Here is a 7,768-nt window from a genome sequence, read left to right as displayed (position 1 = left end):
AAGAGCTTCAGCTGAGCTTGTCAGGGCCAGTGGCGGTCCTAGCCTGTTTGGCACCCCGGGCGAACACTCCCTCTGCCCCCCCCCCCCCCCCCCCCCTCCACACACACACATAAAACATATTAAGGATTGTACATTAACATAAAACTGTTGTCGGAACCAGACTGAATTTCACCAGAGAAACACACACATGAAGAGAGAAAGAGTGTGATTTGAATGCAAACAGCCATCATAATTCATCATACAATGAGAACAGGACATATCAACAACTGACAGTGACTAATTAATATTAAAAATCTGTAACATAATGTTTGGAGTTTAGTCTGTTACTGTTACTATTTTTACCATTTCTTCTTGGAGCAACTGTAATCCACATAATTTCCTTAGGGATTAATAAAGTATTCTGATTCTGATTGTTTCAGGATGACCTGCCATTATCCAATCACACATCTGCTTACCTGCATCTTTTGCTCGTTTCTCCTCCTCTTCTTTTTTATTTTTTCTAAACTGAGCACATGATGGCTTTGAAAGTTTCTTGTCCATCTTCTATTGGTTTTAATTTTGCACTCCAGTATGAACACAAATCCCCCAAATCGAGGATCACCGCAACATAACCTAACAGACCTACACCTTAGTTCACAGATTCACTTTGTCTAAGGTTTATTTCTGGGATTTCACACAACCCAGGAGCGTCATTTACCTGACGCTCCTGGGTTGAACTATCACAAAGGGTCCTGGTGAAGAATCTGCTGGAATTTGGTGACAGGCTTCAAAGGTCAAGAAGACCAAGAAGGTATAACACACTGCTGCTGTCACCGAGCATGTGTGACAGCAGCAGCTACAGATGTGTTGGACAGCGTGTTTATTTTATTTATATTTGTGTGAAACACCATGCCCCAGAAAACACCATGTCCCAGAAAACACCATGTCCCAGAAAACACTATGTCCAGATGAGCATTTTTGGCATTTGTTTACTTGGATGACTGAGCATCAGGACACATGAAACACCATGAGTTTCACATTCATGATTTGATGCTGATACTTGCAAACTTCAGGTTCATGAACATATTGTAGCTACATTTTTTTATTTAGAAGAGCTGTAAACCTTTCCCACTGAAAGCAGCACAATCCCACTTTGAAAACAATATTTTCATTAAATGAATTCTGGGTAAATCAAAGTATTATCAAAGCTGTCTGTCCATCTTTTCCTCCTTAACAGATCCATCCTGTCCTGGCAGTCTGCAGACACAGAAACATGGACAAGGAGGTGTTTGTCCAGTAGCAGCAGCAGCAGGGACTCACTGCTCTGCTACATTGATAAAACTTTTCATTTTACAAAAACAGTCTTATTTTCCAGTTGATCTGGATTCTCTTTGTCACCACGTATTTGCCACTGTATAGGTAGCTGTTATATTTTGTGTTGGAAATATCTAGAATGTATTTTAATTGTTTTTAACAAGTACAGAGAACGGCTGTCTGTACTCCCCCTGTTCTCCTCTCCATCTCTCAGCTGCTGCTGGCTCCTTTTTCTCCTCCTCTTCCTCACACACTGCTGGATCTGTCCTGGTGTATCATCAGGGATGCAGTGTCACAGGCCGACAGGAAAAACTGGACTCAAACGCAGAGACAGCACATACATTTTACAGTGTTTCATTAAGAAAACAGATTTATTCGTAGTAAAGTGTTTTTAGAGCTGGACGTGGCCGTGGGTCAGTGAGGGTAAACTGATAATTGACAGGTGTGACTGGAATGGAGCGGGTACATTGATAGCTGAGGTGAGCATGGCTTTGAGGAAGAGGCGAATAATGGCAAAGAATGGAGAGCCAGTGTCCCATCTCCTCTCACCTTCTCAGTCTCTTCTGACTCTGGACACTTGCAGAAAGAAAACAAACCATGGCAGTTAACAACAAAAGAAACAGGAGGAGGACTTTTCCATCTACTGTCTGTCTCATTATTAGTGGTTTATACTGGATAAGAGCGCTTTAAGGACAAACTTCAGCACAGCATGGTTGAGTCTGTGTCTTCACCACAGTCCACGGGCAGCTGTTTGGCTCCCATAAATACACTTAGCTTAAAGAGTGAACTGTCTGCTCGGTTTATCCTAAAACGTTTAAGTTCGTTTGGCTTCACACCGAAAAGGGCGACTGTGGCTCAGGGGGTTGGGAATCGCATCTGTAACCGGAAGGTCGCCAGTTCGATCCCTGGGCTCTCTGTCCTGGTCGTTGTGTCCTTGGGCAAGACACTTTACCCTACTTGCCTACTGGTGAGGGGCCGATGGCGCGATATGGCAGCCTCGCTTCTGTCAGTCTGCCCCAGGGCAGCTGTGGCTACAACTGTAGCTGCCTCCACCAGTGTGTGAATGTGAGAGTGAATGAATAGTGGTATTGTAAAGCGCTTTGGGTGCCTAGAAAAGCGCTATATAAATCCAATCCATTATTATAAACAGACCCGGCTAACAAAACTTACTAACAGAGGCATGTGGGGCATGAGCCACTGATTTAGCTCAGTCAAAATTTAGCTGAATTTAATGTTTTAAGATTATTCATTAACATTTGTTCTGTTGGACATCTGAGTGGAGTGAGATAAAGTGAAATTTGGTGGTTTTGTTAACAAGTAGTGTAATTTAAACAAAACAATTATAAATTTTCACAATGAAAGTAGTTAAATCATGTACAGTTTACTTAACATTTGTTAAATTCAGTCATGTTGATATAACTTGATACAATCTAGCCAGGCTGTGGTCATGTGACTCATAGGCAGAAGCTCCTGTGATATCATGAAATCACATGAGATCTCATATCTGTGCAAAATCTGTGCAGTTGTCTCAGAGAGATGGCAGAAAAGTACGGTACAGACTGAACAGGTAAGATAACACCTGTTGTCTTCATCATGTGTACAAAGTCATCATCAGTTTGTCTGTTTTTAGCTTCATTTGTTGCTTTGCAGTCAGACTGTTTATGCAACGTTAGCTAATGTAAATATACTAATATATCTAATGTAGGACAAGTAGAAACACATATCTTCTTCAGATTTAGGTCTAATACAGTCAAACACATGCACATGGACACATTTTATACTCGACATACATAACAAAGTTTATAAACCTTAAATATATAAACCTGTCTGCTGGCTGAATTTAGGAGAAACATTTCTTTTTGGTTTTTTTAAACCAAATTTCTCTTCGGTTTTAATAAATACACGTTTTTATCTTGTTTTAAATTGTAAGTGTACATTTGCATTATTCCCTCTTTGTTCTGCAACTGTTGCACAATAATTTGCTTTGCGTGTTCATTTATAATTTTATTTATTTATTTATTTTATTTTACAGCAGTCACTGAGAAGATGAGCTCAGAATCACCTTTTAACCCTGCTCAGGTACACCAATGATGTTCCTGGGTCTGTTTGACCCGGGGTGTGTTTAGTTATCCAGAAACCAAAAAGTTCCAATAAACATGTATTATCTCATTAGTAACTCCATTACTAACCATTTCAATCAATTTTTAGTGTGTGATCTAAATATTGGTGTGTTCTGTTCTGTCATATAAAATAATATAATGTTCATTACATTGATTTTCTTTTCATTTTATTTCTCTTTTTTATGGAGTAATAAAAGCTGCCAACTTATCTCTCAATAATCAAATCAGATTAACCTGGAGAACGTATGAAGTCTCCAGAGACACCAAACATATTCCTAGACTTGTAGTCAAGATCGCCTAAACCAAGACCAAGACAATACCAAGACCAGAGGGTATCGAGACCAAGACAGACCGAGTCAAGACTAAAACAAAGTTGAGACAAGACCAAGACTGAGGCGGAGACAAAAAAGTCTTTAAACTGCAGCCAGATGCTGCTTCGTTTACGGGTGTCGGGCATATTTACAGTGGGGCAAAAAAGTATTTAGTCAGCCACCGATTGTGCAAGTTCCCCCACTTAAAATGATGACAGAGGTCAGTAATTTGCACCAGAGGTACACTTCAACTGTGAGAGACAGAATGTGAAAAAAAAAATCCATGAATCCACATGGTAGGATTTGTAAAGAATTTATTGGTAAATCAGGGTGGAAAATAAGTATTTGGTCAATAACAAAAATACAACTCAATACTTTGTAACATAACCTTTGTTGGCAATAACAGAGGTCAAACGTTTACTATAGGTCTTTACCAGGTTTGCACACACAGTAGCTGGTATTTTGGCCCATTCCTCCATGCAGATCTTCTCGAGAGCAGGGATGTTTTGGGGCTGTCGCCGAGCAACACGGACTTTCAACTCCCGCCACAGATTTTCTATGGGGTTGAGGTCTGGAGACTGGCTAGGCCACTCCAGGACTTTCAAATGCTTCTTACGGAGCCACTCCTTTGTTGCCGTGTGGCGGTGTGTTTTGGATCATTGTCATGTTGGAAGACCCAGCCTCGTTTCATCTTCAAAGTGCTCACTGATGGAAGGAGGTTTTGGCTCAAAATCTCATGATACATGGCCCCATTCATTCTGTCCTTAACACGGATCAGTCGTCCTGTCCCCTTGGCAGAAAAACAGCCCCATAGCATGATGTTTCCACCCCCATGCTTCACAGTAGGTATGGTGTTCTTGGGATGCAACTCAGTATTCTTCTTCCTCCAAACACGACGAGTTGAGTTTATACCAAAAAGTTCTACTTTGGTTTCATCTGACCACATGACATTCTCCCAATCCTCTGCTGTATCATCCATGTGCTCTCTGGCAAACTTCAGACGGGCCTGGACATGCACTGGCTTCAGCAGCGGAACACGTCTGGCACTGCGGGATTTGATTCCCTGCCGTTGTAGTGTGTTACTGATGGTGACCTTTGTTACTTTGGTCCCAGCTCTCTGCAGGTCATTCACCAGGTCCCCCCGTGTGGTTCTGGGATCTTTGCTCACCGTTCTCATGATCATTTTGACCCCACGGGATGAGATCTTGCGTGGAGCCCCAGATCGAGGGAGATTATCAGTGGTCTTGTATGTCTTCCATTTTCTGATGATTGCTCCCACAGTTGATTTTTTCACACCAAGCTGCTTGCCTATTGTAGATTCACTCTTCCCAGTCTGGTGCAGGTCTACAATACTTTTCCTGGTGTCCTTCGAAAGCTCTTTGGTCTTGGCCATGGCGGAGTTTGGAGTCTGACTGTTTGAGGCTGTGGACAGGTGTCTTTTATACAGATGATGAGTTCAAACAGGTGCCATTCATACAGGTAACGAGTGGGGGACAGAAAAGCTTCTTACAGAAGACGTTACAGGTCTGTGAGAGCCAGAGATCTTCCTTGTTTGAGGTGACCAAATACTTATTTTCCACCCTAATTTACGGATAAATTCTTTACAAATCCTACCATGTGAATTCATGGATTTTTTTTTCACATTCTGTCTCTCACAGTTGAAGTGTACCTCTGGTGCAAATTACTGACCTCTGTCATCATTTTAAGTGGGGGAACTTGCACAATCAGTGGCTGACTAAATACTTTTTTGCCCCACTGTATGTGTTTTTGCACTGGCACAGCCCTCCTCACCGCTGTCTACTGTCTCAATCACTCACTGAGAGGACAGACGTATGCTCCACTTGACTGTCGTGTCTCTCACCCTCTCTGTTTTTCACATAATGATATTATCCTATATCCTCACATGTGATTGGCCACAATATGGAGGGATTGGAGCATAGCTGAGCCACTGTGTGAGAGCTGAGCAGCCAAAGGAAATTAAGTGAGGAGTGGCTCTCGCTCAATGGGAGTCGACTCTTCTGATTCACTACAAAGCGCTCTGTAAGCACGGCTCTTAGAGCTGATGCTTCTGCGCACGGCACATTATCGAACGTTACGTTCATGGATACTGTTGACTCCAAATCTCCCGACCACTATGTCAATCTGAGACAGCAAGACCGGTCTCAAGATATCCAACTCTACATATCCCTCTGTGTCTCACAGACTGGCTGTTGGTTCATCCTTTGAGTTACAGTGGTGTGAAAAAGTGTTCGCCCCCTTCCTGACGTCCTCTTTTTGTGTTTGCCACACTTAAAGGTTTTAGATCGTCAGACAAATTTAAGTGTTAGAAAAGATAACACAAGTAAACACAAAATGAAGGTGTTTAATATTGAGAGGGGAAAAAATGCAAATCCTCAAAAGTCCTCCTTTGGGGAGGTCAAAGGTTGGTCCATATAACATGGTGGAAAGTCCGTCACACAGCACTTACCTCCACTGTTCTCATCATCAGAGAAACAGTTTGCTTCAGTCTTCCTCTGATTTAATTGGTTCAGACTTCAGAGTCAGCTGACCACAGAAGGCTGCTGCTGCAGACTGTGACCACCAGAGGGTGCCAACACAATTTATCAGGATCAATGATTTGGAGCAGGGTGAGAGATGAAGTGAGCAGTAAACGAGAATAAATAAAGAGGTGATGAAATCGATATATAAAAGAGTAGAATCAGAGATACAGTGCGGACGGTTACATCAGGAAGATGATGATGAAGAGCAAACTTAGACTGACGGGTTAACTAAAGAGGAAATGTGAAAAGATGACAATGTTTTCAGTGTTGGCTATACAGAACAAAAACAACAACCCTAAAAATGTGGAAATCAATTACTCTGCATTTTTATGGTGTTTTCCTTGTTTTTGATCGTGTGTTACTAAAGCTCTGCACCTGGTCTAAAACCCAAAGCATCATGGGACATATCTGGTATCAGTGTTGAGCACATGTGTCTGTGGAACGTATATGAAGGACTGACATACTGGGGGCTTGGTGCATTTCTCCATTGTGTTCTTGAACCTTGTTGGACCTGTCCAGCAGCGTGTTTGCTCTGCGGGTGGAGCAGCTGATTGACATGAATGCTCAATGAGGGGCTGATGGCCTGATGCTGGAGAACAAAGCAGCTGCTGTGGCCAGGCCATGAACTGGCTGTTGTTCTCTGTCTCTGCTGCCCGCTGACCTCCTCTCCTCTTTGTTTCTCTTTCAATGAAGCTTGTTGTTTGTTTCTGGAGTGTTCGAGTACCAACACTGAGCTTTTCTTCTTCTGCCACTCTGAGTTAAACGACTGTCATCGAACGCCACCATCACATCAGCCCCGAGGGCCGTGCAGCGACACTCTTATTTAACTCCTACCGAGAGTCTAGACCAGGGGTCCCCAATCCCAGTCCACGAAAGCCGGTGTCCCTGCAGGTTTTAGATCTCACCCTGGGTCAACACACCTGAATCACATGATTAGTTCATTACCAGGCCTCTGGAGAACTTCAAGACATGTTGAGAAGGTAATTTATCCATTTAAATCACCTGTGATGGATCAAGGACACATCTAAAACCTGCAGGGACACCGGCCCTCGTGGACTGGGATTGGGGACCCCTGGTCTAGAGTGTGTAGTTGAGGCTGAGGAGGAGACAAACAGTGGCGTGTCTAGAAAATTTTTGTTGGGGGGGCCAGGTAGGGGCACAGATTTGGAGAAGGGTGGCAGATTTAATTGGCAGATAATGTTTTAAAAAAAAATTCTACCAACCCTTAACCATAATTCAATAATCCTATAAACCTAATAACCAAATGCACTTTTAACTCTTATTAGAATGAGATTTTAACCACTACGGTGCAAAGTTTTTAGATACTGCGTTGATAAAGTACAAGAGATACAATCAGTGCTTTGTCAGTGTTTATTCAGCAGTCAAGGACATCAATATTTGCATAGTATTTTTACTGACATATAGTGCACATATGTTTTGGGCAAAAACATTTTTGAAAATTAAAATACGAACATTTGTAACAAACAATTGACAAATTAGCCAG

Source organism: Mchenga conophoros, linkage group LG15, assembly GCF_057382185.1.
Source record: "Mchenga conophoros isolate Kocher_MC1m ecotype Shallow Benthic linkage group LG15, M_conophoros_male_GT1.1, whole genome shotgun sequence".
Taxonomy (NCBI): domain Eukaryota; kingdom Metazoa; phylum Chordata; class Actinopteri; order Cichliformes; family Cichlidae; genus Mchenga; species Mchenga conophoros.
This window is presented reverse-complemented; position numbering follows the sequence as displayed.